Here is a 20,254-nt window from a genome sequence, read left to right on the forward strand (position 1 = left end):
GCATTATTTTAGTGTTATCTGTTATCATGGTAGTGTTTGTGTGTACAGTATGTTACTGTGCACCTTCTAGTATTTACCTCAGTTTCTCAGATACAAAACAGATTTTAGTACTTCATTAGGTTGGTGTATTGACATCATGAGTTGTAATGAGTTTTACTTTACAGTTGTACTGTAAATGTAAGTGCAATCCATATTTTGCCGCAAAATATTACCACATTTTTGTATGGTAAGGTTCTGGCATTTCACTTAGAGCCACTCATTACCAAATTGCAGTCCTTATTTTTGTTTAAGGTACTTTGGACAATCTAATCTGAGAAACCTCAAAACAGTTTACATTTCAGGACTGTGGCATTACAAGATATCAAGCTCTCAGGCAATGTACACTGATTCTGTGTTTTGGATGCCTGCATTCTGTGGTATTGTGATGATAACAGAATTAACAGAGGAGGGCTGAGCCAAATTTGGTTTGTGTCTGTAGATGAGATTATCAGAGCCAACAGATCAGGAATTTCCCAGATTAACAAGATTACATTCAATGCTTTTCCAGCCTGTTGTGCAAGCAGTGGAGGACAGCAGGACGAAGCTTTTACTTTCATGATTCTGTGGGTTGACGTTATTGGCTGATGCAAATGTTTAGGTCTTGTCAGATGTGGTGTGATTTGGCTTTCTGCAAGAGTGTTAGTTCCTGACAAGAGAAGTGTGTGTGTGTGTGAGAATGAGTAGGGGAGGGGGTATGTTTACTGGCTCTTTTTCTTTCTTTTTTTTTAGTATGTGAAAATGACTGATCTGAGAGCAGGTCTCAAGAGTGTCTGATTACAGTGATGTCAGTGTAGGCTAAAATGGCGGGTATCACCTCCACCCTGCTGTTTGAGGAAGAACGATTTTGCACTTATATGTGTTCTTTAGACACTGATTGCTCTCAGGGGAGTCGACACTCACATAAGTTGATACTGTAGGGAAGTCTGGGGTGCGAGACACTGTCATTATCTCTCATTCGGTTGCTCTGCCTCTGTTTATCTCTTTCTGCCCCCTTTTTTCTCTCACTTTCACTTTTATAGTAGTAGCTATCAACCATCTGTGCTGTGATGAGCATGTAAATTACATCTCAAACCATTGTGGTTAGGGTCCAGAAATTTACTAGTGGTTGGGACAAAAGTGCCACAGAAATATTTTAATTGTAAATACAATCCCCCCATAGTGATAAGAGAGTAATAACTGCAAATGCTTTGATATCAATGAAAATGTCAAGACAGAGAGATAAAAATGAACTGACTCCCTTTTTATTTACATTTGGAATGACTTTGTCCACGCCATTATTGATGAGCTCACGCATTTATTTTCCAGTCAAATGCTCAATCAGAGCGTTTTAGTTTAGGTGCCCTTTATTTCGTTGCTTATTGCAAAAAATTTTAGCGTAAATGAGTGATTTACTCGCAATGTAGAGGGTTGTAACTGTTGATAATTGATTATTAATTTCAGGCAATTGATTTTGAAAAAGAATTTTAAGTAAATGGGTGCCACAATGTGATTTATATTGTTAAATAGTCTTACAAAAAATAAGTTATTGATAGAAAAATCCTCACAAAAGTATATAAAAAAAGCTGTCCATATAAAACCGGTCGTTCATGGAAGATCATTCTGGACCTGTTCTCCATTTGTCCTTGCCAGCCCAAGTATAAGTGAGAATGTGTGACCCAGGTGTGGAGACTCAGGTGTACAGGCCTCAGGTGTGGCCAGTGTGACAGGACAGCGTTCTCTCTCTCTCTCTCTCTCTCTCTCTCTCTCTCTCTCTCTCTCACTCTCACTCAGCATTGAGAGCGGTCAGCTGTCTTGTGTCTCAGGTGGTGAGCTTTAAATGCGGCTGTGTGAGATGAGGAGAAAGAGACTCACTTTTGGCCATCGTACACTAATTATGGAAAAGAGTTATGGAGGATCAGTTCCCGGTGGTCTGTATAAAACACAGTCTTGTATTGTGTGACTAATAGGTGATTATTTCTGTAATGCTGCTTTTTAGGTGAAATAATTGCTTTTTCTGACTATAGAGAGAAAATTTCTCTGCCACATTGATCAGCTGCAAAAGCTCTCTTCAGGGCTTTTGTGATATATATGTTCTAATGATTCTGTATGTTTATATTTGTGCGCGGGTAACTAATGTTTATTGACTACGCTCTGTACTGTGGTGCAGTAAAATAATTGCTCATGTAAAACTAAAAATAGATACCACCTCCCACTCAGCTCACAAACTGTTATAAAAGATACAAATGAGTTAAAAAGAAAAATGGAAAATGGTTTAAAAGTATTGGAGCTGAAACTATTATAGGGAGAGTTGTCTGTATAGAGTAGAATATAACCTTGACTGTTTTCTGCCTAACTTGCTCTGTGTACTCTGCTAGACTAACTGAGACTTGTCACAGCACTTAAATATCGTTGCTCTTTTGTTGGATTAACTGCTTCTATTGTTCTCCTCATTTGTAAGTCACTTTGGATAAAAGGGTCTGCTAAATGATTAAATGGAAATGGAATAGATTCTCGTCTCCTCTCCTCTAATCTCTTTATGGCTCATCTTTTCTCCTATCAATTGATCTATTGTAGGTCTCCTCTCTCTCTCTCTCCTTCTCTTCTCTCCTTGTGTCTCATCTCCTCTTTCTCTCTTCCATATCTCTTGTCTCATCTCGTTTTGTCTCCTCTTGTTCTGCCTTTTCTCCCTCCACTCATCGATTGTTGTCTCTTTTCTTTCCTCAACATTTTTATCCATGTCTCTCCTCGTCTCGACCTGTCTCATAACTCTTTCCTTGTCTTGTCTTATCTTGTCTCCTCTCTTCTCATCTTGTCTTCTGTAAGTCTCCTCTACTTCCTCATCTGTTTCTCTTGTCTCTTCTCATCTAGTCTTGTCTCATTTGCTCTCTTCACCTCTTCTCTCCTTTCGTCTTCTTAATCTTGTCTCATGTCCTCCTCTCTTTTATTCTCTCCTCATGTCTCTGCTATCATGTTGTTTCCTCTTTTCTCTTCTTCTCTTCCCTCTCCTCTCCCCTCTTGTCTTCTATCATCTTGTCTTTCTCCTCTCATCTCTTGTCTCTTTCCTCAACATTTTTATCCAAGTCTCTCCTCTTGTCTCGACTTGTCTAATCTTGTCTCCTCTCTTCTCATCATCGTGTCTCTACTCTTCTTTTCTTTTCCCCTCCCCTCCTTGTCTTTTGTTGTCTTGTCTTCTCTTCTCGCTATTATAGTATGACATGAATAACAATATTAAATACACACACAATTTGTAGTTTAATGTATTCCGTTGATGTCGTGTGATTAGATCTCCTCTGACTTATTTACAACTCAATGCATTTATTTCATGACTTTTGATTTTCTGTCGAGAGCAAATCCAGCCTCCTCCAGCGAAGCTGATTGGTTGATTGTGAAATCCATGGAGTTCGGAGGCAAGTGGGAATACCTGTGACGGCGCTACCTCAGATTTAACCGTTTTTCTGGTTTAGACATGCCAAAATGTGAGCATGTGCAGGTTTGTGTGTTCGGATAATGTGTGTTATCACTTAAAACAGGTGCAGAAATTACCTGCGTTTATTGCACCTTGGCAATCCTACTAGCACTCTCTCCAAACATCCCCCCTACGCACACCATCCTCCCTTACTCTTCATCCCCACCATTGCTATGGCAACCACAACTGCAGAAAAAAAAAACACTTAGAAAAAGAAAAAAAAACTTGAGGCAATGAAATATCTGAGATGTTAGAGCTTGTTGTGCTAAAAGACAAGCAAACCATTTCACACCCTTATCCGATGTGTCTGAAAGAGATACAGCAACCATCTCCTGCAAACCCTATCTTTCAAACCATCTCTCTCTTTCAATTCAATTCAAATGAGCTTCAAATGGGAGCAGTTGCTATAGCGCAGCAGGTTCAAACTAGATGGACATTTAAGGGATATGGTACAGTCATATCACTTATTGCACAGCATGTCACCTCATAAATAATTATGGGGATAAGAGATTTGAGATGAAACTTTTAAAATCGTACCTGTTTGTTATTTTATAATCCAACAGTGTACAAAACAATAGTCGCAAAATGGCAGCAGCTGAGTTTGTATGAAACAAGAGAGAGCGAGTCCTCGATAATGGATGACATAACTGTACTCAAAATATTATTTTGACTGAGTTTTAATATTTTATTAGCTCATCAGAACGCAAAACTTAAACGAAGAAAAAACTTTCCTAGGAAGCGTACAGCGCTGCTGACTTCAGTAACTCGGATGAGCCTGTGTTATATGTTTTCAGTAGCCTGGCTAACGTCAGACCACTTTCTCTTTGAGACGTGGTCTGGGAACTACATGTTCATTTTCTCGTATTTGAGGCGTGGTTTACGAATGCCCAGAGCCGTTTATTGGGCGCTACAAATGTCTATCAAATGCGCCTGTACGTAGCTCATAGCCAATCGTTTCAATTATACCAGATGACGTATGTAGAACGACAGATATTCAACAAAGAAGAAGACGATGGGTCAGAGATTTATGTGTACACCAGAGTCCTGCACGGGTCCGATTTTGTAAATCCGCACCCGCCTGTACCCGCACTGCTTAAAACCGCACCCAACCCGTTTTCCGTCAACAGCACTAATTAAAATCTGCACCCGACCCGCTTAAAATAGTACCGACACCCGACCCGCACCCGGAATAAAATCAGTTTAGACAATCACATTATAGACACACTTACAAAAATGTTTATTGCCAGGTCATACAGAAGTTATTACACGACAATTAACACAAGGACAACTTCAGCCTAAGCTGTCAAAAGGCCGGTACATGAAGAACATGGCTAACGTTACCACAAAACTGAGTAGCCTTATCACATTTTACCAATCGAACAGACGCGGCTACAACACTATATGCCACGCAATTTCGTCTAGCCTACATCTGACCATTTTGGGTTCAAACACGCCCTGCACACCACACATACTTAACAGTGTTAAATATGAAAAATACCGTTCGATAGAACTGCTTTGTTACCACAGTTTCTGCGTGCTTCCTCAGGGATAAAGTTCCACATTTGCGGCTATCCAACACGAAAATGTTTGCAGCAAAGCCTTTCACAATATTTTCTTAGGTCAGGCCAATCACATCGTGTATAGAGTAGGCGGGGCGGGCTTAACATAATGACGACAGAGTTGCGACGGTTCCCTGCTACTTGAAAACAAAGAATGGCTGCTGCTGCTGGAGAACAGTCTTTCGAATCGGCTTTGGCCGCGACTCTGGAGGACTTGGAGTTACGTTTTTCTTTGAGAAAAGAGCAAAGAACGGCACTTAAGTCATTCTTAAAAAAGGAAGATGTGTTCGTAGTTTTGCCGGCCAGATATGGCAAAAGTTGAATCTACCAACTAACGTTAGCTCCGCTGTTGGGAACGCTCTGGTTGGTTGTAGCGCTATCCTATTGCGTGCAGAGGGAATTTGAAAGACAGCCGTTTATCCCGCCCCTCGGATTGAGCCGTGTCTATGGTGAGTTGCCAGACCTAACATCTTGATGTAGGTCTGGCTTGCCAGGCTAATTAAGAGTAAGATTACTTCGTCTCCTCTACGTTTCTTCATGTCGTAAACTCTATGAGGCAAGGCTTCTAGACCGTGAATTTTTAGGGGGTGTGATAATCAAACGATGGTTGTTTTCAGCCGCCACATTTATCAACGTACGATCATTCGTACATTTATCATATGTACGATTGGCAGCAGCATGCAAATGTATCATGAATCACACGTGAACCCTGTCGTAAGATGATTTCTGCGCTCTTTTCTACGTTAGATTGATAAATGAGACCCAGTATGACTTCTCTGCTCTTCGGGATTGAGCACACATATTTTACTTCTGAGATTACAGCTCACAGACTTCTTCACATTGATTGTAGTTATTTTTCCAAAGCTACTTGCTTTGAGTCCAGTCTTATAAGAAAGCAATTTCAGTTCTCAGAATGTCGTTCACCCAGTACCTCACAGTCTGTCCATCTCTAGAGGGCTCTACGCTGCTCTAATACCTATAGGGTGTTACACAGGGCAGGCACGAGATTTATTTTGGCTCATTGTGTGCATGCTAATATCATGCAACGCCCACACTGAGCCACAGGGGGCGATGCAGAATGATAAGCACCCTAGAAGCCTCCTATAGAAAGGACGTCTGTAATACCAAGAGAAAACTCTAGTTCTATTAATCCATTTCACGTTTTCTGCAGGCCTCCAAAAATTATCAAGCACTGATAAAGTAATTAAATATTTTTGAAAATTTTGCATGGAGAAAAGTGCTGTAGATAAAGAATCAGTCACAAAAATTCATTTTGCACACACTTTTACACCTGCAGTACTACACATATTTGATTTAATAGCAGAATATAATGGAAGCTATAGCCAAGTAGCAAGTTATCAGCAGCACATATCCTGCACTTATTATCACTGTCTTCATTCAGCCTTTCAGAACCATTCACACTGCCAGAGAGAGAGAGAGAGAGATTTGATTTTCAAAACTTGTTTTATTACAATTTACATAACAAAAAAATAAATAACACAAACTCAACAAATTTCACCCATTTGATATTAAAATAAAATAAAATAAGAATCACCTTAACAAAAAGGAAAAAATATAATACAACTCTTCTTCAACAATTTCACAAAGGATCACATTTATACTTACATAAAATATGATGTATTAATCTATAATAATACATCAAAATCCTAGATTGTACTAGTTTTACAAGAGCAGCTTCTAAACTGTTACAGACATTTTGCTTTTTTGCTCTTTTTCGTTTCTAGTGGTATAAATTGTCATTTTTGCTTGACCTAACAAGAAATTGAGACAACAATTGAGATGTCAGATGATTTTTTCTAGATATTTAAAACCGCAAATCAACACTTTCATTGAAAAAGCACATTAAAGGAAATTCTTCTCCAATTTATATATAAAAAAAAAAGGTTTCAACCTTTAACAATGCATAAACACATTTTGTTTTGCAAACAAAAAGGACAATCTTCAGTAATATCAGAATTTATCAAAGAGACAAAAGCATTAACTGCAATGCCATCACCCTGTAACACTCTCCACTGTAAATCCCTAGGTATTTTTTTGGTTTGTTTTTTTGACTAACAGTGACTGCTGCTCCATGTTGTTTTTTCATTGACAGCCAAATTGAGTACATCTCGCCATGGTGTATTACACTTATTATTATTTTTTATTTTAATAATAGCTTTTACACAACTCTTTTGCAATTTTTTACCAAATGCAAAATTTGAACCCACTAATTTTTTTTTAAAACTCACAATCTAGCTTTTTTACACACAGCGGCGCGTGCGAGAGAGAGAGAGAGAGAGAGAGAGACAGCGCTGGAACACCGAATTGATTCCGCTTTTGCATTTACTTGTGCTTGAACGGACACATAAACGCAAAATTCTGTCAAAATACCCGTCTCGGCAAGTATTCTCTCAGTTATGTTATAAGTGAACAGTTGAAAAAGTAACCGGACGTGTGTCAGTATATTAGCTCCGTGCATTCGGTCTTAAAGTGACAGCAGCTTAATATGCCTGCTGTTGTCTGTCGTTAATGTTAATATAAAATAAATCAAAAACAGCTTGAACCTATATTTAATAACAAAGTGTTATAGTGAGGAGAGCAGTCAGGAAGAAAGTGATGACTACAGCTTGTAGGATAAGTGTGCCGTGTAAAGTGTGAGTACCAAGCAGAGCATCTTCAGGTGCTCCCTTGAGAACCAGACCAAAAAAGTAATGTGCACTCCTGCTTATAGCACAGTTCATGCTGATGAATTCATGTTAAGTGTGCCTGGCTTGACTCTGGATGAAGTCAGAAAATGGGAAAATCTCTAAAGATTTAGCGTGCTCATTTCAGTACTTTCACGGGATTTTGCTGCAATACTTCTGTAGAGGTGGGATAGAATTGCACATCAAACCATTTGAACTAAGTATTTGAAGTTTGAATTTTAGCTATCATGTGTATATGCATGTAGCCGTGTGCTTGTTTTTGCTGCGTATTGGCTTGTGTTGCACAGACACTTTGAGAGTTCCAGCAGTGCCTCGGGTCTGACAGCACTGATAGTGACTCCAGGAATGCTGCAGCCTCCCCTCTTATTTTAGCATTCAGAACGAGCATAGCTAAACAAACCTGCAGCTCCACTCTAGTGCCGAGACCTTTTCCAACACATAACCTTTCATAGGCTCCTCACAGCCTGCTCCCAAACATCTAAAAACACCCTTCGATCGATATACCCAAAGCTATCCGCAAAGCCAGGAGAAGGACATCGTGCACAAACTGCAGATTATCCTCTCCCTGTTAGAAAGCATGCCGTCCTATGGCAAATAGCCAAAATGCCTTCTGTACTTTTAAAGGGCCATATGCTACCCTTTTGTAGCATTTTGTTATTTTGCCTGAAGCACATTTATAATATCAGTTGCTGTTAAAACTTTGTGATTTAGTTTTACATGACCATTTTCTCTCTCTGACCCTTAGAATTGCACATACTGCTACCATGGGATACTAAAAAACTTTTTATCAATATTTTTAATTTATTTTATAATTATATGTTTTTTTCATATTAATTCATATTTGATCATTTTTCTACTTTCAAGTCTTTCAAAAACTGAATGGCTGTGGAATACAAAGTGAGTTATTATTAGGTGATCTGTTCTTTTAAGACTTTTATATGTAAATAACCCCTGTTATGATTGGCTGACATCTGTGTGCTTACTGTGCTGTCATATTTCCTACACTTGCTCATTATTCTAGGTATTTATGTAAAAATGTGTGGTCATATGTTAATTTTCATCATAGGTACACTGTGGTATCATAACCATAATTAAAAAAATATATATATATTATTTCATTTCAGAAGAGCAAATAATAATTTTTTCCTCATGATATATCTGCCAAAAATATTTAAAAAAATTATAATTAAATCATCATCATGTTAATTTAATTATGGCTATCATACCATTTGGTAGTTATTGGTGTACTTGTTTTGTGAATGTACATTTTGCCTTTTTTTTTTTTTTTTTTAAGTAATATATTAGGTTCTTTTGGTTTAAAATAATAAAGATAATAATTTTTTATCATAATATATCTATATCTGTTTTAATGTTTGTTTTGCTTTTTTTAATAACCCATCAACCCTCTTACTCCAACCAGTGAAAATAACAAAATTTTACAGGCAAATGCATAAGTAATAGAATGCAGGCTACCACTTTGCCTTTATTGGTGTTTCTTTATGGATTATGTTAAAGCAGTTATTTCCAGCATGGGAACGGAAGGTAGGGCTGTAAATCTTCAGCTTAGCAGAGGACCAGACCCACTCCGTGGCTTTGGGTGGCAGTTATGAGCGCATTAAAAATGCATGCCATAGGTGTCCTCCGTGTCCGGAGGCTTCCCGCTAGCTGGCGTGCCAAGTCCTGATAAGTGTGGGTACCATTCGCCCTACAAAGCTTTGTGACGTTATGTATTGAAAAAAAATAGTGGCGCTTATAAGGTCTCAGGCGTACTGACAGCCTGGCGGGGAGGATTGTTGAGCAGCCGTAGGGTTAGCATGCTCTTTGGATGCACGGGCCGCTGTGACAGTCACTGTTCATTAAGGGGCTGCACGCTTCTTTTTAATGTCTGCTGTTGGGGCGAGGGGAACAGCCTATAATCATGCCGAGAAGGGGAGGCTTTTGTGATAACAGCACCGAATTCAGGGTCATTATTCACCATTTCCACAGAGTGACCGCAGCAGGAGTGCTGTACGAGGAGGACTGTCCTGAGGGCTAAAGCGGCCCCGGAGAGCACAGTGTGTGTTTGCTATGCTACTCATACAAATACACACACATACACAAAGAGCAGACATATTGGAATACATTTTTGAGAGTGGAATTTTATTTTATTATTTTTTAATACAAATTACTCCAATTTCCAATTTCTGTTTGTAAGGGGTTGCACCTACTGGTAAAATGTTGTACCTGACCTTGACAACAATGTTGTTATTCTGCACAGTTTGGCAGTGTGGTTATTAAAATGAATGCATTAGTGAAGGATTGACCGATTCATAGTGTAACTTCTGTGTTTAAGCCTTTTTGAGTGATTTATCAAAATTAACCAGGTTTCATTGTTCAGGTTTCATCTTATCTGTCTGTCTGTCGGATATTTAAGATACCTCAACATATTTTGAATTTTTATAACTACTTATCTATCTATGTGGAAATATTTTTATTGGATTGTTTTTTTTAGTTTTTTTTTTACAATGTGTGCATTTCCTGGATATGCACACAGTTTTAGAAATGGATAATATGAAAAATAACATTTATAATAGTTAGAATTGAGATTAAAATATCTTAATTGTGAATTATTGACATTGAATTATTAAATCTATTGCCAGTCCCAGTTTTATTCATCAATGTTGTTATTGATGCAACCCTGGTTTGTAGTAAAACCTTCATAATTATCACAAAAGTTGAAGTTATGATGTGCCTGACTGTGAATCTTACGGGGTTTTCTTCTTTCTCTTTTGTCTTGACAGGTAAGAGCTCTTGGTATTGACCTGCTGAGCCCAACGTTTGAGCTCTGGAGAGCTCATGTTTGAGACGTGCTGTTTAGTGTTTTAGCTGTGAGCCCCTGCTGGTGAGGACAGAAAGGGCTCGGATGCAATTGTGAGAAGATTCACATCACAAGATAAGCATCATCTTTCATGTGAACCAATCTTACGTAACACTCTGTTTCACACCGCACACAGAAGCAGTATATAAGCGATGTAGCAACTAATACCTCTTTCTCAGAGTGTGAATTATTAGCAGGTGGTGCATGATGAACTGTAGTTAGACATTTTTGAGGCATCAGTGTGATCTGTTGATGGAACCGTACTCTAGATGAGGAATACATGGGTCTTAAGCTCCTGTAATTCATTTTGCTCACATATTTAGCTTAAGATTAGTGGCATGCGTGTATGGAGGGGAACGACAGAGCGATGGATGGATAGATAAAGAGCGGCAATTGAGACATAAAGAGATATCTCATTTTGTAAATCTTTCAGAGAGGCTATTACTCATCAGGAAGTTATTAGTGAGGTGAGAGAGCCTACATGTGTGTTTGTGAATGTGGCTGTGTGTGTGGTCCTGGTAAATCTTACTTTGTGGGATTTTTTTTTTTTTGGTCCCCATGAGGAAAACAGCTTATAAATCATACTAAGTGATGTTTTTTTGAAAATGTAAAAATGCTGAAAATTTTCTGTGATGAGTAGGGTTAGGGTTAGACTTAGGGGATAGAATATACAGTTCGTACAGTAGGCCTATAAAAAATCATTATGTCAATGGAAAGTAGGGCTGGGTGATAAAAAGCAGAACGAAACCGTGCTACTCATTTGAACTGCGCCACACGGACCATTTATCAGCTCGACTTTGCGTTTACTCCGTGAGTTAACTCGAGTGGATTCAAATCTGATTTGGATTCAGTTTGTTCCAGTGAGTCACTGAAGGATATTTCAGTTATAAAATCAGTTTTTTTGCACATATAATATATATTCTCTCTCAAATTATACAGGGAACATTTTAATTTGGTACATTAGAAAAATATTATTTTTGACTAAAAACATTAAAAAGTTAGGGGTAGTAAAACGTTTTAATGTTTTAGAAAGAAGTCTAATTTATTTAATCACGAATACAGTAAAAACAGTAACAACGTGAAATATTATTACAATTGAAATTATTTCCCATTTTAAACATTTATTCCTGTGATGGCAAAGCTGAAATTTTGCATCGTTACTTCAGTCTTCAGTGTCACATGATCCTTCAGAAATCATTCTAATATGCTGATTTGGTGCTTAAGACACATTTACTCTTATTCTTATGTTTATGAATATAGTTTTTTTTTTTCAGGAATCTTTTGTAGCATTATAAATATCCTTACAGTTCATTTTCATCAATTTAATAGGTCCTTGCTATAGTGTATTGTATTTGGATATATGTTATTAAGATATTCAGTCACTGAAAATAATAATAGCCTAATATTGATTCAGTAACCACTCTGTTGGATTCAATGAGTTCATTTGGTGAATGATTTCAAATGATACCTTCTGAGTTTTAGTCTTTTTGAATTTTATTAAAACAACCAGCCTGTTTGTTTATGAATTGGACCGCACTGGTTATCCTCTGTTTTAGATTCACTAAAATGCATCTGCTCATTTGAGTCATGTGTTCGTGATTCGTCTGCCATTGGCCCATCAAACAGCACCCACCACAAACTCTGGCTTTTATATGTTCTGAAAATGTATGAGCCTAGTTACAGTTTTGAGCAGATGACTAATGTGGAGCAATTACCCCGGCAAGGCCAAGTGGACTGGCACCCGTGGCGAATTATCTTCCCAATTATATCTGAAGGGGCAAAAAAAAAAGTGTTCTCACTCTCTACCCCCTCACGCTTGAGTGAAAGTCCAACCCAGGGTCACCATTAGCCACTGGCCCAATGAAACGACCACTCTTAGATCCGAAGGCTGATATATGATTCAGTCACAGATCTTGCTTCCTGTTTTAATTAGATATCTCCAATCTTAAAGTTCTGGTTTATAAGCTGCGCGAGCAGAGACATCTTCCTGTTCTGAAGATGACAGAGAGATCAGCCTCCTTGATGTCCTTGGGAGATGGATAAATAATAGTATATGAACATATTCAGATAAAATCTACATCTAATTTACATACATTCACATTTCAGTCTGATTGGTTGGCTACTTCTGGGAGCTATGGAGCATTCACTCTGACATTGAGTTGTTATTGGTTGCTAGTATGATTTGCATAACATTAAAGTCATTTGCATAATGTAAAACTCTCTAAAGGTGCAGTCGTGTAATGAAATTTCAACTAAATTTTGCAGGCAAAAAAGGTCCGTTCACAGAAGTCACTTTCAAACCAATTAATTCAAATTCGTCTGACCAACATGAGAGAACATGAACATGAGAGAAATCTGTGTGGTGAACTTAAATTCTGCAGATCCCTATTGAAATAACTGGATTATGGCTAAGAAATTTCGCCATGCATGTCATGCCAATTCAAATGTCAAGTATAGTCAAACGTCTCTGACGGGATTCATGTTTAACAGCCTGTTTTTCCTCACCTTGGCAATAAGTTGATCAAACCCAGAGATGACCAGTCAAGGAAGGGATGACAAAACTGACCCGCTACGGATGGCCTAACTCTCACTGCGCACGTAGTCTCTTTTAATTTGTCTTCTGATTGGTGTCTGCCAGTCAGAGAGGATGAGATGCTGATTTAACAGCAGCCACCTGTTCCTAAATAGATTTGGAGGAACACATGATATCAACAGACGGAAGTTTTGGATGAGAAAGCTCACAGAACAGGAGCTAACTGCATTAAACTTCATCAGAACAATGCATTGTGTTCATTCGCAGCTCATGTTCCAAACAGAAAGACAAATACTGTTTACATAGGCTTAATATGAACCACCAGCAGTCTGGGCTAGATTTTCAGTACTGTACATCCCTTCTGCTCTCTGTCGCAGAATGTTGGAGAAACGCCTCATGTGGGGATTTCTTTTGTGGTTTCTATTTCTCTTTTCTATTCATTTACCCTATTTGTGTACGATACATACTGTACTTTCATACACCGCAGGCGTACTCTGTATCCGTAACAGCTGAAATCAGTTGCCAATTTAAGCATCGCTGCTCGTTCATTATGAAGACCGGTGGCCGTGTCATAAAGGACGATTTGGCTGATTCATGCCGCATGCTCTGCTTTGCTATTGATTCAGAGCTGGCCTCTTCAATTACCGCCCCATTACAACACACATCACTCAAAGGAAACGCTACTGAAATTACATTAGTTCTCTCTTTTTTTTCTTTCTTTTATTTCTTCTCGTCACCTTCACTTCACCATAGCAACTAAACCCTTTTAAAAACATTACGGCAGAGTTCAAGAAAATAGCACCCACCAAATTATGTTTGTGTTTAAGTGCTGAGACAGGCAATGCAGGCAATTATGCAATTGCTTTTTTCCCTGTTTGGTAAAACATGGACTCTTTTTCTCACTTTATGTAACATGATGCATGATTTGTATCCTGTAGGTGAAAAAAAAAGCTGTTAAATTTACTTTATAAAACCAGCTGTGTTTGCCAGAACTGTACAGTAAGTGTGAAATGACAGCATATGTGCTGGCACTGCATGACATTTGGTATACCGTACTGTATATTTTACAGTTTGTAATTATAAACAAATGCAGAACAACATTAGGGTAATGCACAAAACAAATATAATGAAATAAACATTAACTGTCTGACATAAGATACACCCTGAGGTACATGACTAATAACAACTAACAAGGAAGTATTTAAATTAATATCAACAAATGATGAATGAGTCGCATAGGGGCTTCAGGGAATGCTCACTTGTTTTCACTGTAAATAAGTTAATACTTTATTTACAAAAAGCAAATAGCTTGATACAGTTTAATGTGGAAATGCATATTTTGTCTTGTAAATATAATACTGTTATTCATCATAAATTCTCTTCATTTAGCACGGCCTAAAAACCAATACTGAATTATCCTACCTTGCTGTTGCCTTGCTCATTTTATCAGGTAAAATTGTACTCTTTTATAAAGTAAGTCTGCAGTATTTGTGTATTTGAATCATTTTAATAACTCTCAGGGTGTTTGGCATGGTAATGGAAATGACAATGTTGATATGTTTGGTCTTGGTGGAATATATGTTCGGTCTTGCTGCTGTTGCTTAAGTACATGACTTGCTACTGCCAATACATACACAACACGCTGCTGTGAACAAGTAAGACATGCTGCTGCTGCTGCTGTACAATATAGCATACTTGAATTACCCGTAGCAGATTTATACAGGTGGAGCTGGCGAAGGTGGAGGGTTTCTTAAAGCACGCTGCTACAGCAAATGCTGTCCAAGTATTTGAAGGTTGAGCAGTGAGCTCATTAAAGATTAAAGATTAAGATTAAAGATTAATTTGTTTTTAAATACTTGGTTTATTCTAGGTCACGTTAGAATTATCATTCATAATCATGTTTGTATTACTTTATGAGTGTTTTTCTGTAAATAATGCTCTTCATGGAAATCTCCAATTCTGCAAAGCTTGTGTGAGTGAGTGACAGTAACCAAAGGGGCGAAGCATAGTGAAGAGTCAATCGTTTTAAGGTTATTTTGTAAGAGCTAGTGATATAGAAGCCACAACCACTTGTACAAAATTGTAGTGGCTCAGTTCATACACTCTTAACTAAAATCCAGGAATCATGGTGATATTTCATTTAATTACACACTATTTGAAAGTGTACTTTTAACTTCTGAAATGAAAATAGGGTAACACTTTATTTCGATTGTCTACTTATGGCATTCTACTAACTGTAAGTAATTTTGCAACTACACATCAACTTACTTTCATTAGAGTATCAGTAGACTGTCTGCTTGATATCTGCTACCACTTTATTTTGATGATACACCAACAGACTTTGCAAGTACATGTTAACTTATTCTACTAACCCAAACCCTACACACAACCCTAACTTAATAGTCTACTAATCTACTAGGGTGTTGTAACTGTGCAGCTTTGTTCAAACATTGTTTAATTCCTTTATTCGTTTTATTATTTCCGAAGGGCAATGCTACCATACCAGACATTGCCTTGGGGAACTTTGGGAAATGGGCACATCAACATCATTAATGGCTCCAGATTTCCGTTCAGTCAGTTTATTACGGATCAGTGCGGTCCGAAGTGCCTGGTGTCATTAACTAATCTCTCAAACACTCCTTTAAGCCTGCTCTCCTTATGAATTATAATAGCCATGTAATGAGACTTCACCCAGTGGTCTAAACATCAACAGAGATCTGTTTCAATTTCCTTTACAAAGCTCAAATGCAATTATAACTGCCTGTATCAAGGCAAGGTCAACGTTTGAGCTCTGTCTTAAATAACGTGACATTTTCAGGCTCGCCCTATATGTGCTACTTACTCATCACCAGTGTTTTGATTATGATTTTAGTATTTAATTGTTGGATGCATGCACCCAGTGTGACATTCGTGCTCCATTTGTTTGACTGCATCCCCTGAGGCCATTAAACAGCAACCGCCGTGTTTTCCAGCAATTTGTGGGAGGCGACCAGACGCGATGATGAGGCGTTTGACAAACTTGAATATCAATGATCTTTATTCCTCAATTGAGCATTTGACCTATCACGTCCTCATTTAACTCCCGTGGCTTTGTTCCCCTCTAATTATGTCATGATGAAGCATTGATTTCCATTTCCATTTAGTTAGTTTGTTGCCACCTTTGGAGACATGGCACAGGGCATTAGCTGAAGTGAATTGTTAAATAAGGAATTGTGTGGATGAAGATCCCTTTCACTCACATGGCTTGCACTAAAACTTTGGATGCGCTTATTTTATTTAGCTATAGAATTTTGATTTTCTGGCAAACTTTAATGTTGTAAGTAAGTTTAAACAAATGAACAATATGTGGATCTGTGTAGTAGTTCTTGCAGCATAAATCTAAACTAATTGACCTGCTTCTATCTGTCACACTTGCTGTCTAGATAATCCAAAAGACGAGAGGAAGTGAAACAAAATGAGTTTTAACCTTTAATGAACAGAGTTAGACACTAGCATAACACTATCAACATAACATCAAAGCATGACAAAGGACTGAACAAACTGAGGGCTTAAATACCCAAATCAACAGAACAACAAACAGGTGAGGACTAATCAGGAACCATAGTAACAAACAAGTGGCGGCAAAACTGTTAACAAATTGAACTAGGTCAAACCAAGACACAGGGACAAGAACTTGTGACATGTGCCACTATCTATAATGTTGTTAATATTGTTTCTCCTTGTAGTTCGTTGATTTGGTCTTTATTTTGATACTGCTGTTGAAATGAACACTTTAAACTTTTTTAACTTTTTCCCCGCCAGCATTTAAAAAAAAGAAAAGTTGCCAGCCACCGCCAGCATTTTTGATAATTTTCACAAAAGTCGCATGGCCCCCAGAATATTTTGTTGCATGGATATCTGAAAATGCAATATGTCAAAAGAAACAACAGATGCTCTGCTTTAAAAACAAAACAAATTATTCTAGCTTCTTGCATTCCTTTTTTTTTTTTATCAACAATTGAATATGGGTAAGTTTCATTAAAAAAATAAAAACATTTTAAGCAAAAAGCTGAGAAAATCACACTTTTGTCAAAGACTACATTTGGATCTGATTCAGAACGATGATCAGAGTTAATTAAAAGCTTACACTAGTTTAAAAATGTTTTTCACTTTAATTAAGTTAGTGGCTACATCACTTTTTTTTTAATTACTTTGAACAAATAATAATTATATTATGATTTTTTTCAGATTCACATTAACTTTTAACTGTTTTAAACTGTTTTTGTGGTATTGAAAATGGTATTGAGAATCATGAAAGTTAGTTGTGAAATTGTGGTTCATGAATCGAGAATTTCATTGGTTGGTTATTGACTTCTGAAATGTTGATAAATCTAGATTTCTGTTTGAATTTGTTATGTCTGGCTTTCTAAAGACTCTCCTCCTTTTATTTCCACACTATAGGTGTTAGCTTTGCCTAGTGGCTTTGTCTAGAGAATCAGCCACATTGATGAAAAAAAAAAAATAGTGGACTGTGTCGGCTTATCAAAGTATTCATTTTTGGTCTTTTGAATCCTTGAGAGCCTTTGACTTTTATATGAGTCGTCCCGGCTCCGACAGAGCAAACATGTTTGCTTTTTTTCCTGTCGTCTTCAGAAGACATCCTCAGGGACACTGCCTGTGTTTTTTCCTCAGCCTTAAGAAGAGGCAGCTAGTTGTGTTGAAACTATAGCAACAGATGAGCTGTCTGTATGGAAATAAAGCCTCCTTGCCTGACGAGGCCTTCTATTCAGTGGTGCCAATTACTGAGAATCCTTGTGGCTGGACACATTTACATTGAGGATTCAGTGATAGACAGCAATTAGTCAACAAAGGCTTTGATTGAGTTTTATCTCCCTGAAAATGTCTCAGACATATGAATCTCTGCCTGAATATGTAAATCAGCATGCTTTATCATGAGCTGTGGTGAGACCATTTGTGTATGCATATACATGGCCTCTCTTTGTGACCCACATTCAATATGGTTTATGATGAAATTATCAACATGCTTTCGCTGATTCTTGAAGAGCACTGTGTTAGTTTAAAGGTCGGTGAATCACTGAACAGTTCATGAGAAGTCTCGATTGCTGAAAGCAAACGAATGACCCTGAGAGTTTTCTCGCTCAAAGACCTGATATATCTCTTTTTACAGAGGCCCATACATTTATATGTATGACTTAGTGATTATTGTTATTAGTATTATTATTATTAACAGATTGTTAATAGACATAAGCAAACATTTAATTGAATGACTTAATGTAATTTGTGTAACAAAATAACACATTTCATTTTTAAATTGTCATAAATCATTTGCCAACTTAGTGATTTATGCACAATTTACATAATTATAATTATGTATTTATTTAATTCAAAATCAGATAACAGTTTATTAATTTTATAAACGATAATTGCAATTTATGTTTCAAATAGTCAAATAAACAGACATATAATAACTTAATGTGACTTAAATTGCTCTTTTTTTCCTAAATCCATTTGAAACTTCTAGTGATATATGCACTGTTTACATTAATAGATAATTAGTATATATTTGTAAATAAATATTATTTAATTTTTTCAGTTTATTTTAAGTCCTCCATTGTGCTTAATTGTGTCAAAGCCACTTTAAGGCAAGCCTTCAATATTAGCAGAAAAAGGTTTAAAGCTCTTTTGTGGAAAATCAGTTTATTTATTGAATTGACAGCCTATAGGCTAATTTTCAACACGTTTTCCTTTAAACATTCATTTTGGATTGATCTATTTTTAGTTAACACCTAATCAAAAATGCTGTTTTATAAGACCAGTCACAAACGAATTCAGTTTACCACTCTTCTTATTGGCTGTGTCAAAAGTCACCCCCATACTCTTAAATTGGGCACTATTTTAGGGGACAGCCATTTGTAGTGGTGTTCAAAACATTATCAAGTGCACTCCTTCAATGCCATAATACACCTCAATAACGAGTGTACAACCAATGTACACTCAATGGCTAGATAATACCCATAATGCACTGTGAGAGTCGCGCCGAATGAATTCCTGATGGTGCCCGGCCCGCAGCTGAATTATCCATCTATCCGTTTTCCAAACCACTGGTCCTTTAATTGATTATTAAATTGTTTAATTAAGGTTTATACATTTCCATGACATAGTTCAAGATAAATCTTTCTGGAGCTGCCAGTTTGCTGAGTTTCAAATAATTATTAAACAGGAAGCTCAAACTATACAAAAGCGGAAGACCTTCCGGCGCACTCTGTGTCTGAATTCGCTCACTCGTTTTCATTCTCTCCTTCAAAGTGAACTATATTAGTCGACTAATGTTGGGAATAGTAAATGAAGGTATAGGGGCCGATTTTATCCGTCAACAGTGATTGACTGGCTCAAATTCAGTGATGTGAAGGCTCTAATGTCATAGGTTATCAAAGCACACATGACCCAAGATGACTTTTACTTTCTCCAATGATGGAGCCACAAAGGATGGTATCTCTCACTAATAAGACATCTCTGGCATTGTGGCTTATATAGGGTCAAATCAATATAGTTTCCCCACTGAACACATTATTTGAGCAAATGCTCTTGTAATCTCCTCATAAGATCTCACACAATAGGTGCTCATAAGGCTGATTGCATGTCTCCTTCTTGGAACTAACACTCAGTGGACACTAATAAGTTAGACTCCCAGTGGGACCCAGATGTTGGAATAGGCTCATTTGTGGTTAACGAAGAGCTTTGGATTATCTGACATACATTGGGTAGCACTCGGTAAGTGGATCAGCCTGGTCTCCGTGCACCAGCCTTCAGCCAAGTGCCAGAATCACATCTTCATTAGGAGAAAATAACATCTACAGTGGAGTCTCGAGGGAGACGAACGTGAGCCTTACAGCGGGCCTTCACTCTGGGTTCAGAGCTGGGCTAATTTAGTCATTAACTGAGCTGACGGAGATAATAAGATGACGTAGATAAGAACTCAGTCTTGTGTCGCCGTTCTGATTTAGCTGGTATTTACCTCAGACTGGAATTTGCAAATAGTTTGCTGCCGCTGTTGTGATTGCACAGTAATTATCCATTAAACATCTGCGTGTTTGTCGTCGCAGGATCCGCCTCGTC

General features: G+C 37.6%; 1 protein-coding gene across 9 annotated transcripts in view; it reads left to right on the forward strand.

Moving 5' to 3' along the window:
- The window catches only part of cadm2a (cell adhesion molecule 2a), a 434,133-nt gene that overhangs the window by 162,900 nt on the left and 250,979 nt on the right, over positions 1–20,254 (forward strand). For 2 of the 9 annotated variants that reach the window (XM_084400982.1, XM_084400981.1), the window contains exon 2: positions 10,529–10,658. The exons of the other annotated variants lie outside the window; for them this stretch is intronic. The gene's annotated coding sequence lies outside the window, so the exon portion shown is untranslated. The remainder of the gene's footprint in view (positions 1–10,528; positions 10,659–20,254) is intronic. 9 annotated transcript variants of the gene reach the window in all.

This window comes from Rutilus rutilus (assembly GCF_951802725.1).
Source record: "Rutilus rutilus genome assembly, chromosome: 25".
In the NCBI taxonomy this organism is placed as follows: domain Eukaryota; kingdom Metazoa; phylum Chordata; class Actinopteri; order Cypriniformes; family Leuciscidae; genus Rutilus; species Rutilus rutilus.